We start from the raw sequence: 20,069 nt of genomic DNA on the forward strand, positions 1-20,069 counted from the left end.
TGGTGATGGTAGAGGAGAGACTTTGGCTGATAAGCAGCTCTTCTAGGAGGAGGACACCCCGAAACCAACCATTGTTCTCTAGTCTTGGGTAGTGCCATAGCCTCTGTACCATGGTCTTCCATTGTCTTGGGTTAGAGTTCTCTTGCTTGAGGGTACACTCGAGCAGACTATTCTGTCTTAGTTCGCTTCATCTTGGTTTTTAAAGTTTAATAGTTTATGTATAAAAGATTTATTTTAATGCTGGTACTGTTCTTAAAATACCCGGTATATTTAAATTGTTAATTACTTCTCGTGTACTTTTATTCATTTCCTTTCTTCACTAGGCTATTTTCTCTGTTGGAGCCCTTGGGCTTATAGCGTGCTGCTTTTCCAACCAAGGTTTTAGCTAGCAAGTAATAATAATAATAATAATAATAATAATAATCAATAATTAATAATTAATAATTTATAGAAATTAATAAAAAATAATAATTAATAATTATTAATAACTTGATAATAACAATAATAATAATAATAATAATAATAATAATAATAATAATAATAATAATACCTGTCCTAGTTCTAGAACTCCTTAGTTCCCTTTCTTGAAGGCACAGTCGGGCAGACTATTCCATCTTATTTCTTTTCCTATTGTTTTTCTTATTTAGTTATTATAGTTTATATATGAATTTTTTCTTATTTAATTGTCAATTACTTCTCTTGTAGTTTATTTCCTTATTTCTTTTCCCTCACTGAGTTAGTTTCCCTGTTGCAGCCCCTGGGCTTAAAGCATCCCGCTTTTCCAACTAGGGTTGTAGCTTAGCAAGTAATAACAACAATAATAATTGGGGATTAGTCTCAATGAATATTTGTATCTCAAGGTCCCGTCTTTCATGACTTAAGAAATGTTTTGTAGTTTTATATAGTTCAAGTTCACTTCTCCCTGTTGTGGCATTGTTGGATAACATTAAGGATATGAAATCTTTGCATTGAGGTCGTCCGGTTTTATTCCAATTTTCTTTTCGTAAAAAAATAATTTTTATTATTTCATTTCTCTTATTTTCTGTGAGATATAGTTTGTGTGATTCGGATTTGTTTTAAAATTGAATCTTCAGGTAAATTTCAATTTCGTGTTTTCAACAGCAGAGTTAGTTTTGGCATATTTGGTAATACGTTGGGAATACGAAGCTATTTTAAAGAGTTTAGTAATTTGATTTTTAATGCACAAGAAGGAAAATAGGCATTGTTTAAAATGTCCGTTAAATGTTAGATGACTTTTGAAATGTATTCATGGTGTAATTCCTAACAAAAATACAATGGGCACACGTAAATTTTTCGAAAAGTACTGGGAGGCCTCACACCAGTGTTAGTTAGCTTGCTGTTTCCTCAGGGATCTACAATCCCTGACTGAATGCTTCATTACAACTACCTTTTGGCGAAACCTTTGCTACCCCCCCCCCCCCCCTTCAGCTTGTCCAAAAACTAGCTCACTCCGGAATTCCTGCCGGTTCCCTGACACGAAGATCTAATTATAGAAATCAAAGAATTTTGGTACACCGAACAATACAGTGTAGGCTATATGAATATTATTTTACTTTACAAAATCACAAATTTGGTTAGGGACTTTGAATTCTGTTTTAATAAAAATTCAGTCGATTTTTGGAATTTTCTCCATTTGTCAGCCATTGTGTTTAAATCACATTTAGTATTGAGATTTACTTTTCAAGAGTGATTGGTTATTCATAGTTTTGTAGTTACACACTTCTACTTTGAACATTTATAGTTACATAATGTTCTACTTTGAAAATTTGTAGTTACACACTTTTCGACTTGGAAAATTTGTAGTTAGACCCTTTTTTTATTTTGAAAATTTTTAATTACACACGTTTCTACCTTGAAAATTTGCAATGATACACTTTTCTACTTTGAAAATGTGTAGTTACACATTGTTAATTATTATTATCCAAGTTTCCTTATTTTTTTTTCCTCATAGGACTATATTCCCTGTTGGAGCCCTCGGGCTTATAGCATTCTGCTTTTCCAACTACGGTTGCAGCTTAGCAAGTAATAATAATAATAATAATAATAATAATAATAATAATAATAATAGCTGCCTTAGTTATTGAACTCCTTATTTTTCTTGATTAAGTGCGCATTAGGAAAGACTAGTTTGATTTTGGTACAAAATGTAGAGTGAGATACATCATTTACACTTTTGTGTTACAAAATTTGCTTTGTGTTTACGAATACTGCTATAATGGATATTTAAACTCTCTCTCTCTCTCTCTCTCTCTCTCTCTCTCTCTCTCTCTCTCTCTCTCTCTCTCTCTCTCTCTCTCTCTCTCTCAGGGAATCCTGTCTTTACAGTAGTGGTTTGTGCCTTGTTATTTATCACCTCGATTTTGCTTGTGATATTTATCAAGCTGGCCACTTATTGGTAATCGTTGATACGCCTACCATACTCCTGCATTGTTTCAATGTGAACTCTTGTAATTATCATGGGATTACTGTTAGGTCAAAGTGAACGTTTTTACTACCTAGCATTTAATATGAGACACGCCTGCCTTCGAAGCCTTTCGGTATAAGCGCCTTATACAATGCAGGAATTTCCTAAGCAAGGTTAATAGAGTTAACTATATCCTTTGACTTGTATCTCTCGATGAACCGGTGTGCCTCAGTCCTTACGTTCTGTCTATAAAATTCCACGCAATCTTCGATTTCAGTTACCTTAATTAATTGATTAGTAATTGTATTCGTTTTGTTTCCGTCTCGTTGTTGGGATTCGAAACTATTGTTTCATTATTTCTTTTTATTGGAATCTTATAGGCCATGGGCATTTTGAATTAATAATTTCCAAAATCAGTTAATCAGTGTTGCCAAGGCTAATTAATTCTGTTAAATTTGAGGGCAGGGTAATTTTTTTTATTGATTTTGAGGACAGGGCAATTTAATATTTATTTTGCAGGCAAGGTAATTTGATATTGATTTTGATGGCAGAATAATTTGATATTGATTTTAAGGGCAGGGTAATTTGATATTGATTTTGATGGCAGAATAATTTGATATTCATTTTAAGGGCAGGGTAATTTCATATTGATTTTGATGGCAGAACAATTTGATATTGATTTTGAGGGCCGGGTAATTTCATATTGATTTTGATGGCAGAATATTTTTTATATTAATTTTGAGGGTACGGTAATTTGATATTATTTATGAGGGCAGGGTAATTTGATGTTGATTTTAAGGGCACAATAATTTTATATTGAATTAAGGGCAGAGTAATTTGAAGTTGATTTTATGGATAGGGTAATTTGATGCAGATTTTGAGGCCGGGTAATTTGATATTGATTTCGATTGTAGGGTAATTTGATATTGGTTTTAAGGGCAAGGTTATTTGATATAGATTTTGAAGGAGGAGTAATTTAATATTGATTTTGATTGAACGGTGATTTATTATTGTTTTTCGTTGTAGGGCAACTTGATATTGATTTTTAGGGCAGGATAATATGATGTTGATTTCAAGAGCAAGGTAATTTGATATTGATTTTAAGGGCACAATAATTTTATATTGATTTAAGGGCAGAATAATTTGACGTTGATATTGAGGGTAGGGTAATTTGATATTGATTTTGAAGGCAGGATAATTTGATGTTGATTTTAATGGTAGGGTAATTTGATGCAGATTTTGAGGTAGGGTAATTTGATATTGATTTTGATGGCAGGGTAATTTGATATTGATTTGAAAGGCAGGATAATTTGATGTCGATTTTAATGGTAGGGTAATTTGATGCAGATTTTGAGGCAGGGTAATTTGATATTGATTTCGGTTGTAGGGTAATTTGATGTTGATTTTAAGGGCACAATAATTTTATATTGAATTAAGGGCAGAGTAATTTGATGTTGATTTTAATGGTAGGGTAATTTGATATTGATTTCGATTGTAGGGTAATTTGATATTGGTATAGAGGGCAGGGTAATTTGATGTATATTTTTAGGGCAGGGAAATTTGATGTTGATTTCTATTGCAGTGTAATTTGATATTGGTTTTGAGGGCAGGGTAATTTAATGTATATTTTTAGGGCAGAGTAATTTGATGTATATTTTTAGGGCAGGGTAATTTGATGTATATTTTTAGGGCAGGGTAATTTTATGTTTATTTTTAGGGCAGAGTAATTTGATGTATATTTTTAGGACAGGGAATTTTGATGTTGTTTTCTATTGCAGGGGAATTTGATATTGGTTTGGAGGGCAGGGAAATTTGATGTAGATTTTTATTGCAGAGTAATTTGATATTGGTTTTGAGGGCAGGGTAAATTGATGTATATTTTTAGGGCAGGGTAATTTGATGTATATTTTTAGGGCAGGGTAATTTTATGTATATTTTTAGGGCAGGGTAATTTGGTGTGTATTTTTAGGGCAGGTAAATTTGATGTTGATTTCTATTGCAGAGTAATTTGATGTATATTTTTAGGGCAGGGTAATTTGATGTATATTTTTAGGGTAGGGTAATTTGATGTATATTTCTAGGACAGGGTAATTTGATGTATATTTTTAGGGCAGGGTAATTTGATGTATATTTTTAGGGCAGGGAAATTTGATGTTGATTTCTATTGCAGGGTAATTTGATATTGGTTTTGAGGGCAGGGTAAATTGATGTATATTTTTAGGGCAGGGTAATATAATGTATATTTTTAGGGCAGGGTAATTTTATGTATAGTTTTAGGGCAGGGTAATTTGATATTTTAGGGCAGGGTAATTTGATGTATATTTTTAGGGCAGGGAAATTTGATGTATATTTTTAGGGCAGGGTAATTTGATGAATATTTTTAGGGCAGGGAAATTTGAAGTATATTTTTAGGGCAGGGTAATTTGATGTATATTTTTAGGACAGGGTAATTTGATGTATATTTTTAGGGCAGGGTAATTTTATGTTGATTTTTATTGCAGAGTAATTTAATATTGGTTTGAGGGCAAGGTAATTTGATGTATATTTTTAGGGCAGGGTAATTTGATGTATATTTTTAGGGCAGGGTAATTTGATGTATATTTTTAGGGCAGGAAAATTTGATGTTCATTTTTATTGCAGAGTAATTCTATTTTGGTTTGAGGCCAGGGTAATTTGATGTATATTTTTAGGGTAGGGTAATTTTATGTATATTTTTAGGGCAGGGTAATTTGATGTATATTTTTAGGGCAGGGTAATTTGATATTGGTTTAGAGGGCAGGGAAATTTGATGTTGATTTTTATTGCAGAGTAATTTGATATTGGTTTTGAGGGCAGGGTAATTTGATGTATATTTTTAGGGCAGGGTAATTTTATGTATATTTTTAGGGCAGGGTAATTTTATGTATATTTTTAGGGCAGGGTAATTTGATGTATATTTTTAGGGCAGGGTAATTTGATGTATATTTTTTAGGGCAGGGTAATTTGATGTTGATTTTTATTGCAGAGTAATTTGATATTGGTCTTGAGGGCAGGGTAATTTAATAGGGCAGGGTAATTTAATGTATATTTTTAGGGCAGGGTTATTTTGATGTATATTTTTAGGGCAGGGTAATTTGATGTATATTTTTAGGGCAGGGTAATTTGGTGTGTATTTTTAGGGCAGGGAAATTTGATGTTGATTTCTATTGCAGAGTAATTTGATATTGGTTTTGAGGGCAGGGTAATTTGATGTATATTTTTAGGGCAGGGTAATTTGATGTATATTTTTAGGGCAGGGTAATTTAATATTGATTTTGAGGGCAGGGCAATTTGATATTGATTTTCAGGGTAGGGTAATTTGATAATGATTTTTAGGGCAGGGTAATTTAATATTGATTTTGAGGGCAGGGCAATTTGATATTGATTTTTATTGCAGGGTAATTTGATATTGATTTTTAGGGCAGGATAATTTAATATTGATTTTTAGGGCAGGGTAATTTGATATTGATTTTTAGGGCAGGGTAATTTGATATTGATTTTTAGGGCAGGATAATTTAATATTGATTTTTAGGGCAGGATAATTTAATATTGATTTTGACTGCAGGGTAATTTGATATTGATTTTTAGGGCAGGGTAATTTGATATTGATTTTTAGGGCAGGGTAATTTGATATTGATTTTTAGGGCAGGGTAATTTGATGTATATTTTTAGGGCAGGGAAATTTGATGTTTATTTTTATTGCAGAGTAATTCTATTTTGGTTTGAGGGCAGGGTAATTTGATGTATATTTTTAGGGAAGGGTAATTTGATGTATATTTTTAGGGAAGGGTAATTTGATGTATATTTTTAGGGCAGGGAAATTTGATGTTGATTTTTATGGCAGGGTAATTTGATATTGGTTTAGAGGGCAGGGAAATTTGATGTTGATTTTTATTGCAGAGTAATTTGATATTGGTTTTGAGGGCAGGGTAATTTGATGTATATTTTTAGGGCAGGGTAATTTTATGTATATTTTTAGGACAGGGTAATTTGATGTATATTTTAGGGCAGGGTAATTTGATGTTGATCTTTATTGCAGAGTAATTTGATATTGGTCTTGAGGGCAGGGTAATTTAATGTATATATTTAGGGCAGGGTAATTTGATGTATATTTTTAGGGCAGGGTAATTTGATGTATATTTTTAGGGCAGGGTAATTTGGTGTGTATTTTTAGGGCAGGGAAATATGATGTTCATTTCTATTGCAGAGTAATTTGATATTGGTTTTGAGGGCAGGGTAATTTGATGTATATTTTTAGGGTAGGGTAATTTGATGTATATTTTTAAGGCAGGATAATTTGATGTATATTTTTAGGGCAGGGTAATTTAATATTGATTTTGAGGGCAGGGCAATTTGATATTGATTTTCAGGGTAGGGTAATTTGATAATGATTTTTAGGGCAGGGTAATTTAATATTGATTTTGAGGGCAGGGCAATTTGATATTGATTTTTAGTGCAGGGTAATTTGATATTGATTTTGAGGGCAAGGCAATTTGATATTGATTTTGAGGGCAAGGCAATTTGATATTGATTTTGAGGGCAAGGCTATTTGATATTGATTTTGAGGGCAGGATAATTTAATAATAACTTTTAGGGCAGGATAATTTAATAATGATTTTTAGGGAAGGGTAATTTGATATTGATTTTTAGGGCAGGGTAATTTGATATTGATTTTTAGGGCAGGGTAATTTGATATTGATTTTTAGGGCAGGGTAATTTTATATTGATTTTTATTGCAGAGTAATTTGATATTGGTTTTGAGGGCAGGGTAATTTGATGTATATTTTTAGGGCAGGGTAATTTTATGTATATTTTTAGGGCAGGGTAATTTGATGTATATTTTTAGGGCAGGGTAATTTGATGTTGATTTTTATTGCAGAGTAATTTGATATTGGTCTTGAGGGCAGGGTAATTTGATGTATATTTTTAGGGCAGGGTAATTTGATGTATATTTTTAGGGCAGGGTAATTTGATGTATATTTTTAGGGCAGGGTAATTTAATATTGATTTTGAGGGCAGGGCAATTTGATATTGATTTTCAGGGTAGGGTAATTTGATAATGATTTTTAGGGCAGGGTAATTTAATATTGATTTTGAGGGCAGGGCAATTTGATATTGATTTTTATTGCAGGGTAATTTGATATTGATTTTTAGGGCAGGATAATTTAATATTGATTTTTAGGGCAGGTAATTTGATATTGTTTTTTTAGGGCAGGGTAATTTGATATTGATTTTTAGGGCAGGATAATTTAATATTGATTTTTAGGGCAGGGTAATTTAATATTGATTTTGACTGCAGGGTAATTTGATATTGATTTTTAGGGCAGGGTAATTTGATATTGATTTTTAGGGCAGGGTAATTTGATGTATATTTTTAGGGCAGGGAAATTTGATGTTTATTTTTATTGCAGAGTAATTCTATTTTGGTTTAAGGGCAGGGTAATTTGATGTATATTTTCAGGGAAGGGTAATTTGATGTATATTTTTAGGGAAGGGTAATTTGATGTATATTTTTAGAGCAGGGAAATTTGATGTTGATTTTTATGGCAGGGTAATTTGATATTGGTTTAGAGGGCAGGGAAATTTGATGTTGATTTTTATTGCAGAGTAATTTGATATTGGTTTTGAGGGCAGGGTAATTTGATGTATATTTTTAGGGCAGGGTAATTTTATGTATATTTTTAGGACAGGGTAATTTGATGTATATTTTAGGGCAGGGTAATTTGATGTTGATCTTTATTGCAGAGTAATTTGATATTGGTCTTGAGGGCAGAGTAATTTAATGTATATATTTAGGGCAGGGTAATTTGATGTATATTTTTAGGGCAGGGTAATTTGATGTATATTTTTAGGGCAGGGTAATTTGGTGTGTATTTTTAGGGCAGGGAAATATGATGTTCATTTCTATTGCAGAGTAATTTGATATTGGTTTTGAGGGCAGGGTAATTTGATGTATATTTTTAGGGTAGGGTAATTTGATGTATATTTTTAGGGCAGGATAATTTGATGTATATTTTTAGGGCAGGGTAATTTAATATTGATTTTGAGAGCAGGGCAATTTGATATTGATTTTCAGGGTAGGGTAATTTGATAAGGATTTTTTGGGCAGGGTAATTTAATATTGATTTTGAGGGCAGGGCAATTTGATATTGATTTTTAGTGCAGGGTAATTTGATATTGATTTTGAGGGCAAGGCAATTTGATATTGATTTTGAGGGCAAGGCAATTTGATATTGATTTTGAGGGCAAGGCAATTTGATATTGATTTTGAGGGCAGGATAATTTAATATTAACTTTTAGGGCAGGATAATTTAATATTGATTTTTAGGGAAGGGTAATTTGATATTGATTTTTAGGGCAGGGTAATTTGATATTGATTTTTAGGGCAGGGTAATTTGATATTGATTTTTAGGGCAGGGTAATTTGATATTGATTTTTAGGGCAGGGTAATTTGATATTGATTTTTAGGGGAGGGTAATTTGATCGTGATTTTTAGGGCAGGGTAATTTGATATTGATTTTTAGGGCAGGGTAATTTGATATTGATTTTTAGGGCAGGGTAATTTGATATTGATTTTTAGGGCAGGGCAATTTGATATTGATTTTGAGGGCAGGGCAATTTTATATTGATTTTGAGGGCAAGGCAATTTGATTTTGATTTTTAGGGCAGGGCAATTTGATTTTGATTTTCAGGGCAGGGCCATTAATATGATTTTGAGGGGTCATTGTAGGTTATGATTTTATATGGGGATAGGAATGCACAGACTCTTCATACTGCTTACCTCTTTGTAATAAATCTGCAAAGTTGACTTTCGAGTTTTTGAAATTAGGAATGTGGTATTCTAGTGTAAATGTATAAGGTTTGACGATGTTACCTGACTTATTGGTAGTGCTTTTAAGAAGGGGAATCTCTCTCTCTCTCTCTCTCTCTCTCTCTCTCTCTCTCTCTCTCTCTCTCTCTCCAATTCAAATGTTTATTTTACTCTTTCAATTCAAATTGGGGTTTTACTCGCTTTGTATCACTTACTAAAAATAGGGTTTTTATCCTCTAAAGCATTTTTGTGTAAGTGACAATTTGAAAACTTTACAATTTTTTCACTCACAAAGCACTGCGTTTATTGCCATATTTTTCTGTCCTTAGTTATATTCATGTGTAAAATTTTGTTCCCGCCCTCTATTCATGCCCAATTATAAGTTCCCCTTCTCTATTCTTATCCAATATTTTGTCCCCACTCCTCTATTCATATTCAATTGTAAGTTCTGCCACTCTATTCATGTCCAATTACAAGTTCCCCATCTCTCCATGCATGCCCAATTAAAAGTCCCCCCCTCTCTCTCTCTTTATGTCCAATTAAAAGTAACTCTCTCCATGTCCTATTTCAAGTTACCACTCTCTATTCATGTCCTAATTTCTTGTTGTCCCTCAATATTCATGTCCGATTTTTTGTTCCTCCTCAATATTCATGTCCAATTTTTTGTTCCTTCTGTATATTTATATCCATTTTTTTTCCCAGAATTTTTATGCCCATTTTTTTGTTCCCTTTGTATATTCATGTCCAATTATAAGTTTCCCTCTCTCTCTTCATGTCTAATTACAAGTTACCCCTCTCTCTTCATGTTCAATTTCAAGTTACCCTTCTATATTTATGTCCAAATTTTTTGTTCCTCAATATTCATGTCCAAATTTTTTGTTCCTCCTCAATATTCATGTTCAATTTTTTGTTCCTCCTGTATATTTATGTCCAATTTTTGTACCCTCCGAATATTCATGTCCAATTTTTGTTCCCTTTGTATATTCATGTCCAGTTTCAAGTTACCCCTCTCTATTCATGTCCATTTTTTCCAATATTCCTATTACATTTTTTGTTCCTCCTGTATATTTATTTCCCCCCTACAATATTCATGTCTAATTTTTGTTCCCTTTGTATCTTCATGTTCAATTATAAGTTCCCCCTCTCTTTTCATGTCCAATTACAAGTTACCCCTCTCTATTCAGTCCAATTACAAGTTCCAACTCCCTCTCTATCTTTATGTCCAATTAAAAGTTACTCCTCTCAATTCATGTCCAATTTCAAGTTACCCATTTCTATTCATGTCCAAATTTTTTGTTCCCCCTCAATATTCATGTTGAATTTTTGGTTCCTCCTGTATTTTTATATCCAATTTTTGTTCCCCTACAATATTCATGTCCAAATTTAGTTCCCTTTGTATATTCCTGTTCAATTATAAGTTCCTTCTCTCTATTCATGTCCATAAGGGTAGAAGAGACTCTTTAGCTATGGTAAGCAGCTCTTCTAGGAGAAGGACACTCCAAAATTAAACCATTGTCCTCTAGTCTTGGGTAGAGCCATAGCCTCTGTACCATGGTCTTCCACTGTCTTGGGTTAGAGTTCTCTTGCTTGAGGGTACACTCGGGCACACTATTCTATCTTATTTTTTTTTTTCTTCCTCTTGTTTTTTTGAAATGGTGTGTTGGGCAGGCTTAATAGAAGGGCCATGGATGCCTGGTGGTTTATCAAGAGGTTGTCTTTTCCTTTTTCTGATTTTTTCTTCTCAAAACCATCCTTACTGTCCTCCCTTCAGTTGAAGTGGCTATCCTGGAGGGTATTTAGCCTTGCATGGTGTATCGGCTCCTCCATGTTGACCAGTTTTTCCGACTTTTTACTATAGTCTATGGATATCATCAATCACTTTTATTATTATTCTGTACATATTGTTTTTGTTTTAATTCTTGTTAATCTAGTTTTTAAGTATGATGTCTCTTTTTTATTTCTATTAATTCTTATGCTGTCTGGAGACATTGAGCAAAATCCGGGACCAGTACGTCCTAGATTTCGTCAATGTCGTCTTCTGTATTGCAATATTCGTGGTCTTCATGCAAATATCCGAGACCTTACAGTTGCGTCCAGACAGTATGATATTCTTTTGTGCTCAGAAACTTTGGTTTCTAATATGAGGCACTCATCTGAGCTCCTTATAAATGGTTTTAAGAAGCCAATAATGCTGAAACGTGATTCCATTCCTAGGGCCAGGGGAATGGCGGTGTATATTAGGACCGAGTACCCTGCTTCTCATAAGTCCTGCTATCAATGTGGATGTCATGAGATTCAGGTAATAAAAGTTTGTGGCAGGCATAACAACTTTTATTTGTGTTCAATCTACCGGAATCCAGACATGGATGATTCTATCTTTGATTGTCTTCTTACCATTATGGCTAAGATACAAGAAGATGATAGAAAGGCTTCGTTTGTCTTTGTTGGTGATTTTAATGCTCACCATAGGGAGTGGTTGAGTTCTATCTCTCCTACCGATCGCCATGGCTTAAGAGCTTTAGACTTTGCCTCAGAATCAGGCTGTGAGCAAATCATAAATGAAGCTACTCACAGGTCTGGTAATTGCTTGGACCTCGTATACACTGACTCCCCTGGCGTTATAACTAGTAAGGTTGGTTCTCCAGTCGGGACTTCTGATCATGCCTTGATTTCATTATTAGTGAAGACTGAGCAGCCTGTCCCTGATATATCATATTCTTGTAAAATTTATATGAAATCCCAAGCAGACTGGAATGGGATTTTGCATGATCTTTTGTGCTTGAATTGGTCACAATTATATAATAGTGTAGATCCTGTTGTCCCTTTGAATGAGAATCTAGTCAACATAATTGATAGGCGTATCCCTTCTCGTGTGCTAAGGTACCGAATGAAGGACAAACCGTGGTTCAATGATGATTGTAGACGTGCTTATTTGGAGAAGCAGGAGGCCTATCACCTTTGGAAGGGTAACAGATCAGATTTGACCTGGAACAACTATACTCAGCTTCGAGCTTTTGCTCAGAGAGTTTATGCCTCAACTGAAAAGGAGTACAATTTAATCATAAAAGAAACCCTCTCTGGTACAACTCAGGAACATAAATGGTGGTCTACCCTTAAATCTGCACTCTTTGGTGTAGATGCAACAGTTCCTCCTTTACTTAAACCAGATGGCTCAGTCACTCACTGTCCAAAGGAAAAGGCAACCATTTTGGCTGATGTTTTTGACAGTAAACAGAGTAATGAAAAACTTGAACTTCCTCATTCCTGTTTTCCTGAGGCTAAACTAACTAGTTTAGCTTTTCGATCTCGTGAGATTAAAGCTCTGTTGATGGACCTTGATGCTTATGGAGGTGTAGACCCTAATGGTATTTTTCCTTTGTTTTTTATAAAGACAGCAGATTTCTTAGCTCCAAAGTTATCTGTTATTTTACGCAAGTTAGCAAGAAGAGGAGCTTTTAGCACTTGTTGGAGAATTGGTAATGTTACTCCCCTATGTAAATGTGTTTGTGGTAGCTCAAGTCCCACTGATTACCGCCCAATTTCCATAACTCCCATATTATCTAAAGTTTTTGAACGTCTTCTGGCAAAACGTCTTAATAGGTTTGCTGAAGGTAATCATCTAATCCCTAGTTTGCAATTTGGTTTTCGGAAAGGCCTTGGAGCATGTGATGCCGTTCTTACAATCTCCAATGCAGTACAGAAATCCCTTGATTGTGGTCGGGAAGTTCGTATGATTGGCCTTGATTTTAGTGCTGCCTTTGACCGTGTTAATCATGAGGCCCTTGTTTTCAAACTGAAACAGTTGGGAGTGGGTGGGTCGTTTCTTAGCATTATTATTGATTTTTTAAGCAGTAGATCTCAAAGAGTTGTTGTTGATGGGCACCATAGTGAGTATAGGAATGTGATATCCGGTGTTCCACAGGGTAGTGTTCTTGGCCCATTACTTTTCATACTATATACACATGACATGTGGTTTGGCCTAGAAAATAAGCTTGTTGCATATGCAGATGATGCTACTCTCTTTGCATCAATTCCATCCCCTGAATGTAGATCTGGGGTTGGTGAATCCCTTAATAGAGATTTAGCTAAAATTAGTGCATGGTGCAAATTATGGGGTATGAAGTTGAATCCTAACAAAACTCAAAGTATGATTGTAAGTAGGTCAAGGACGGTGGCTCCTCAACATCCGGATCTCAGTATTGATAATGTTTCTTTAAATTTGTATGACTCTTTCAAAATTTTAGGCGTGATTCTTGACAGCAAATTTACTTTTGAGAAACATATAAGGTCTGTGTCTTCTTCAATTGCACAAAAAATTGGCTTATTGAGAAAGTCTTTTAAGATATTCGGTGATCAATCTATTCTGAAGAAGTGTTTTAATTCTTTTATTCTACCTTGTTTTGAGTATTGTTCTCCTGTCTGGTCTTCAGCTGCTGATTCTCATCTTAATTTGTTGGACAGAAACTTACGGTCTATTAAATTTCTTATTCCTGATCTAGATATTAATCTCTGGCACCGTCGATCAATTAGTTCATTGTGCATGTTGCATAAGATTTTTCATAACTCTGACCATCCTTTACATTCAGATCTCCCTGGACAATTCTATCCTGTTCGTAATACTAGGCAGGCAGTTAATTCTAATAGCCAGGCCTTCTCCATCATAAGACTCAATACTACGCAGTACTCTAGAAGTTTTATTCCAGCTGTTACCAAGTTGTGGAATGATCTTCCTAATCGGGTTGTTCAATCAGTAGAACTTCAAAAGTTCAAAGTTGGAGCAAATGCTTTTTTGTTGACCAGACGGACATGAGTCTTTTTATAGTTTATATATGACATTTTTGTTGTTGACGTTGTTAATAGTTTATATATGATATATCTCTTTTGACATTACTTTTTTTAGAATGATTTATTGTTAATTTGTTCTCTTCAGTTATTTATTTCCTTATTTCCTTTCCTCACTGGGCTATTTTTCCCTATTGGAGCCCCTGGGCTTATAGCATCTTGCTTTTCCAATGAGGGTTGTAGCTTGGATAGTAATAATAATAATAATAATAATAATTACAAGTTATCCCTCTCTATTCATGTTCAATTACAAGTTCCCCCTCTCTCTATTTATGTCCATTAAAAGTTCCCCCTCTCTATCCCTATCCCATATTTTGTCCCCACTCCTCTATTCATATTCATTTATAAGTTCTCTCGGTCTATTCATGTTCAATTACAAGTTCCCCCTCTCTCTATTTATGTCCAATTAAAAGTTACTCCTCTCTATTCATGTCCAATTAAAAGTTACTCCTCTCTATTCATATCCAATTAAAAGTTACTCCTCTCTATTCATGTCAAATTAAAAGTTACCCTTCTCTCTATTCATGTCCAATTACAAGTTACCCTTCTCTCTCTCTTTAGGTCCAATTAAAAGTTCCCCCCCCCCCTCTCTATTCCTATCCAATATTTTGTCCCCACTCCTCTATTCCTATCCAATATTTTGTCCCCACTCCTCTATTCATATTCAATTATAAGTTCTCCCGCTCTATTCATGTCCAATTACAAGTTCCCCATCTCTATTCATGTCCAATTACAAGTTCCCCCTCTCTCTCTTTGTGTCCAATTAAAAGGTTACTCCTCTCTATTCATGTCCAATTTCAAGTTACCCCTCCATATTCAAGTCCAAGTTTTTTGTTCCCCCTTAATATTCCTGTTGAATTTTTTGTTCCTCCTGTATATTTATGTCCAATATTTGTTCCCCTATAATATCCATGTCCAATTTTTTTCCCTTTGTATATTCATGTCCAATTTTTCGTTCCCCCTGAATATTCATGTCCAGTTTTTTCCCATGTATATTCATTTCCAATTTTCTATTCTCCCCCCCCCCACCCCTCTGTTCATGTCCAGTTTTTGTTCCCCCATGTATATTCATTTCCACCAATTTTCTATTCCCCTCTCCATTCATGTCCAATTTTTTTTCTCCATGTATATTCATTTCCAATTTTCTATTCCCCCCCCCCTCTATTCATGTACATTTTTTTGTTATGTCCAATTACAGGTTATCCCTCTCTATTAATATCAATTTTTTTGTTCCCCCTGAATATTCTTGGCCAATTTTTGTTTCCCCACGAATATCTATGTCAAATTTCTATTCCCTTATCTGAATTTATGTTCTCAATGCCAGTATTTTTTTTTTTTTCATTCAAGTCAAAATTTATATGTTGATCTTCCATTAATTCTCATTGTTCGTATGTTTTATTGTTGATTTTATAGGTGGTAATTTTTCCCTTACACAGTTTCAACGAGAATACTATTTTTTCGCTTTCATGATATTTTTATACATAAAGGGAATAATTAGTTTGACTCAAAGTTCTTATAATTGGACATACTGATCAGCGTTTATCTTAAGGAAATAATTGTTTGACTCAAAACACAGAATTTGCATTACTGATCAGGACTTATTATAAGGAAATAATTGTTTGAATCAAAGCTCTTAATTTTGTTTATTGATCAGGGTTTATTGGGGGAAATAATTGTTTGAATCAAAGTTCTTAGAATTGGCCATACTGATCAGGGTTTATCTTAAGAAAATAACTGTTTGACTCAAAACACAGAATTTGCATTACTGATCAGGGTTTATTTTAGGGAAATAATTGTTTGACGCATAGATCTCAAAATTTGCCTTACTGATCAGGGTTTATTTTAGGGTAAAAAAAATGTATTGACTCAAACCTCTCAGAATTATATGTTTCGTTTACAAAATATGTAATTAAATAATTATAGCCATGAAATTAGAAATGAAGATGTGTTTAAATGCAAATGATTGACATGAACGGACTAGAGTCCGTCGATATCACTGATTCGGACTTGGGTATAACTCGTATCAAAGTCTACATTTCTCATTTCGTAGCTATGGCCATGACTAGTCAGCTTTCATGAATTCAAATGAGAAAGAAGGGATATTTTGTCTAGTCTTTAGTAAAATTTCATCCGTCAGGAATTTTCATGTAAGACATGTGTTTACGCATTTTCATAATAAACGTACAATACTAATTCAGATATTTTATTTTTCACAGGAAAGACCTTCGATAGCAGCGTGTGTGTGCCAGACCTGTGAGCCAGTGAAAGAGGAGTGCCATCAAGAGGAGCGCCATCAAGAGGAGCGCCGATCACCCCAATATAAAAACCGCCATTAGCTGGTAATCCAGGGCTTATCTAACGCAGTTTCTGGACACTCTTCGTAAATGTTTTCATTTTTATTTTATTTTATTTTTTTTTCTTTTCTTTGTGGCTGCTGGGGCGGTATTCTGGTAGTGGAAATTACACAAAGTTGACAGCCATCACAAATAATGGGAAATTTCATGTTCAAATTTATTTATATTTTTGCCCTTATAACATTTGCCTGTCAACTTTATTCATATTTGCTTGCCTGTCAACTTTATTCATATTTGCTTGCCTGTCAACTTTATTCATATTTGCTTGCCTGTCAACTTTATTCATCATAATTTTCTGCCTGTTAACTATTATTATATTAATAAAAATGTCTATCGATGAATATTCATAATTTTTTTTGCCTGTCAAATAATGAAATCGTTTCAATGTCAAAAATAAAAAAAGAAAATTATTTTTTTTACATGTTTCATTTTAGTAGAACCACAAGTCACAAAAAGGGTGCATTCAAAGAATATAAGTATTGATTCACTGGTTTATTTTATTTAAAGGTTTCTCAGGTATTTCTCACAGATAAATATCAATTTTGGCCTCTTGAGTTGCCTTTAGCTGTTTTGTTTTTGAATATTTTAAGATAGGTTTGCAGACCTTTATAGTACCGGGGATACATGGTCGACCAGGGTCCCCCCTCACTATGATGAATATAAAACTAGTTCTGGGCTCTTCCTGTACTGGCCGCAGGAGAAGTAATGCGGTGTTGCCCTTCTTGATATACTGTATACCCGCCGCCTCTTCTCAGGACATCAGGATTCCAACCACTTCTGAAAAGTTACATATACTTGAAACATACAACGTGGAAAAAGAATGCCAAATGACCTGTAAAGTTATACATGCATATATGCATAGAACATGGGGAGACAATGCAAAATGGCCTAACAAATTACTTATTACTAGACAAATCCTGATATCATGGACATGAAATATCAAATTATGTATAATGCTGTATAGGATACGTGCCAAGGTAACAAATTCATTGGCCAGAATACGAATAAAAGGATTGATTAATTTTTGCTTTAAATAACGAGACAACCAGCCTTTTTTACACATGAATGTGATTAATAGATTATGTATAGGAAAAGCCACGGGAATGTGCAAAATATGGTTGTAAAAATTTTAACATTTTTTCTGAATTTGTAATTAAATGTAAATTGTCAGTTGAAAATTCTATTTAAATGGCAACTACATTCTACAATGAAAAATTTAAGGTCTTGTATAGTGTCACATGTGAGATACAGTATAGTGATTTATGTGGCTTAATGAACAATACTAATGCTTTACTAGATGTCAGTATTTCCCAGTGTGTATAATATTTACTAATAATCTAATTTGCAAAGGCATAAACAAAAATATTTAGGTCCCTTTATCCTAAAAATAATGTATTGAAATCAGTAACTAATAGAACGCTACCTTGAGAAAATACATAGACGACCAAACCCCTTTAATTATTATTACTATTACTTGATAAGCTACAACACTAGTTGGAAAAGCAGGATGCTATAAACCCAAGGGCTCCAACACACAAAATAGCCCAGTGAGGAAAGGAAACAAGGAGACACAAAATATTTTAAGAACAGTAACATCAAAATAAATATTTCCTATGTAAACTGAAAAACTAACCAAACAAGAGTAAAATATATAAGATGGAATAATGTGCCCCAGTGTACTTATATTTAGGGTGAACACGCTGGTAAGTGTTTCAGAAGGCTTAAAGAATATTATTTGTTGTATCTAGAACTGTGTCTATTATTTACTACTAAAACGAACGAAGTAATGTTGAAAAGGCGTGAAATCCAGAGATGGTGACTGGAAATGAAACGAAGGAAGGACTCTAACCAGATGATGCTGCGAATACAGAAGTATCGATGAAAAGTGAATTATTGTTTTAATATAAGAAATAGAAGATCCACCTCTGCTAACAGGTCATTGAAAAGGGAAAGGTTGAATGTTGGTCATGTGAAAAGTCTGAAGGGACATATGTTTAAAAGTAACTTTGGTCAGAATGGTTGTGAATGAAAAGGGAAAGGTTGAATGTTGTTCAAGTGGGAAGCTAAGTCTGGAGAAACATGGTTTAAAGTAACTTTGGTCAGAATGGCGGTGAATGAAAAGGGAAAGGTTGAATGTTGTTCAAGTGATAAACTAACTCTGAAGGAACATATGTTTTAAAGTAACTTTGGTCAGAATGGTTGTGGTTGAAAAGGCAAAGGTTGAATGTTGTTCAAGTGAGAAACTAAGTCGGAAGGAACATATGTTTTAAAGTAACTTTGGTAAGAATGGTTGTGAATGAAAAGGGAAAAGTCGAATGTTGTTCAAGTGGGAAACTAAGTTTGAAGGAACATATGTTTTAAAGTAACTTTGGTCAGAATGTTTGTGGTTGAAAAGGCAAAGGTTGAATGTTGTTCAAGTGAGAAACTAAGTCGGAAGGAACATATGTTTCAAAGTAACTTTGGTCAGAATGGTTGTGAATGAAAAGGGAAAGGTTGAATGTTGTTCAAGTGAGAAATTAAGTCTGGAGAAACATATGTTTTAAAGTTACTTTGGTAAGCATGGTTGTGAATGAAAAGGGAAAGGTCGAATGTTGTTCAAGTGAGAAACTAAGTCTGAGGGAACATATGTTTTAAAGTAACTTTGGTCAGTATGCTTGTGAATGGAACGGGAAAGGTCAAATGTTGTTCAAGTGGGAAACTAAGTCTGAAGGAACATGTGTTTTAAAGTAACTTTGGTTAGAATGAAAAGGGAAAGGTTGAATGTTCTTCAAGTGGGAAGCTAAGTCTGGAGAAACATGGTTTAAAGTAACTTTGGTCAGAATGGTTGTGGTTGAAAAGGCAAAGGTTGAATGTTGTTCAAGTGAGAAACTAAGTCGGAAGGAACATGTGTTTTAAAGTAACTTTGGTCAGAATGGTTGTGAATGAAAAGGGAAAGGTTGAATGTTCTTCAAGTGGGAAGCTAAGTCTGGAGAAACATGGTTTAAAGTAACTTTGGTAAGAATGGTTGTGAATGAAAAGGGAAAGGTCGAATGTTGTTCAAGTGGGAAACTAAGTTTGAAGGAACATATGTTTTAAAGTAACTTTGGTCAGAATGGTTGTAGTTGAAAAGGCAAAGGTTGAATGTTGTTCAAGTGAGAAACTAAGTCGAAAGGAACATATGTTTTAAAGTAACTTTGGTCAGAATGGTTGTGAATGAAAAGGGAAAGGTTGAATGTTGTTCAAGTGAGAAATTAAGTCTGGAGAAACATATGTTTTAAAGTTACTTTGGTAAGCATGGTTGTGAATGAAAAGGGAAAGGTCGAATGTTGTTCAAGTGAGAAACTAAGTCTGAAGGGAACATATGTTTTAAAGTAACTTTGGTCAGTATGCTTGTGAATGAAAAGGGAAAGGTCAAATGTTGTTCAAGTGGGAAACTAAGTCTGGAAGGAACATGTGTTTTAAAGTAACTTTGGTCAGAATGGTTGTGAATGAAAAGGGAAAGGTCAATGTTGTTCAAGTGAGAAACTAAGTCGGAAGGAACATATGTTTTAAAGTAACTTTGGTCAGAATGGTTGTGAATGAAAAGGGAAAGGTTGAATGTTGTTCAAGTGAGAAACTATGTCTGAAGGAACATGTGTTA

The 20,069-nt window shown here is 33.9% G+C and overlaps 2 long non-coding RNA genes across 4 annotated transcripts in view; one reads left to right on the forward strand and one right to left on the reverse strand.

The window, feature by feature from the left end:
- LOC137620152 (uncharacterized) overlaps positions 1–16,449 on the forward strand; it is a 35,995-nt gene extending 19,546 nt beyond the window's left edge. For all 3 annotated transcript variants that reach the window (XR_011039998.1, XR_011039999.1, XR_011040000.1), the window contains exon 4: positions 16,313–16,449. This is a non-coding gene — a long non-coding RNA (uncharacterized lncRNA). The remainder of the gene's footprint in view (positions 1–16,312) is intronic.
- A 484-nt stretch (positions 16,450–16,933) lies between these two features.
- Positions 16,934–20,069, reverse strand: part of LOC137620153 (uncharacterized) — a 36,127-nt gene continuing 32,991 nt past the window's right edge. The window contains exon 4 of the long non-coding RNA XR_011040001.1: positions 16,934–17,227. This is a non-coding gene — a long non-coding RNA (uncharacterized lncRNA). The remainder of the gene's footprint in view (positions 17,228–20,069) is intronic.

This window comes from Palaemon carinicauda, chromosome 26 (genome assembly GCF_036898095.1).
Source record: "Palaemon carinicauda isolate YSFRI2023 chromosome 26, ASM3689809v2, whole genome shotgun sequence".
NCBI lineage: Eukaryota > Metazoa > Arthropoda > Malacostraca > Decapoda > Palaemonidae > Palaemon > Palaemon carinicauda.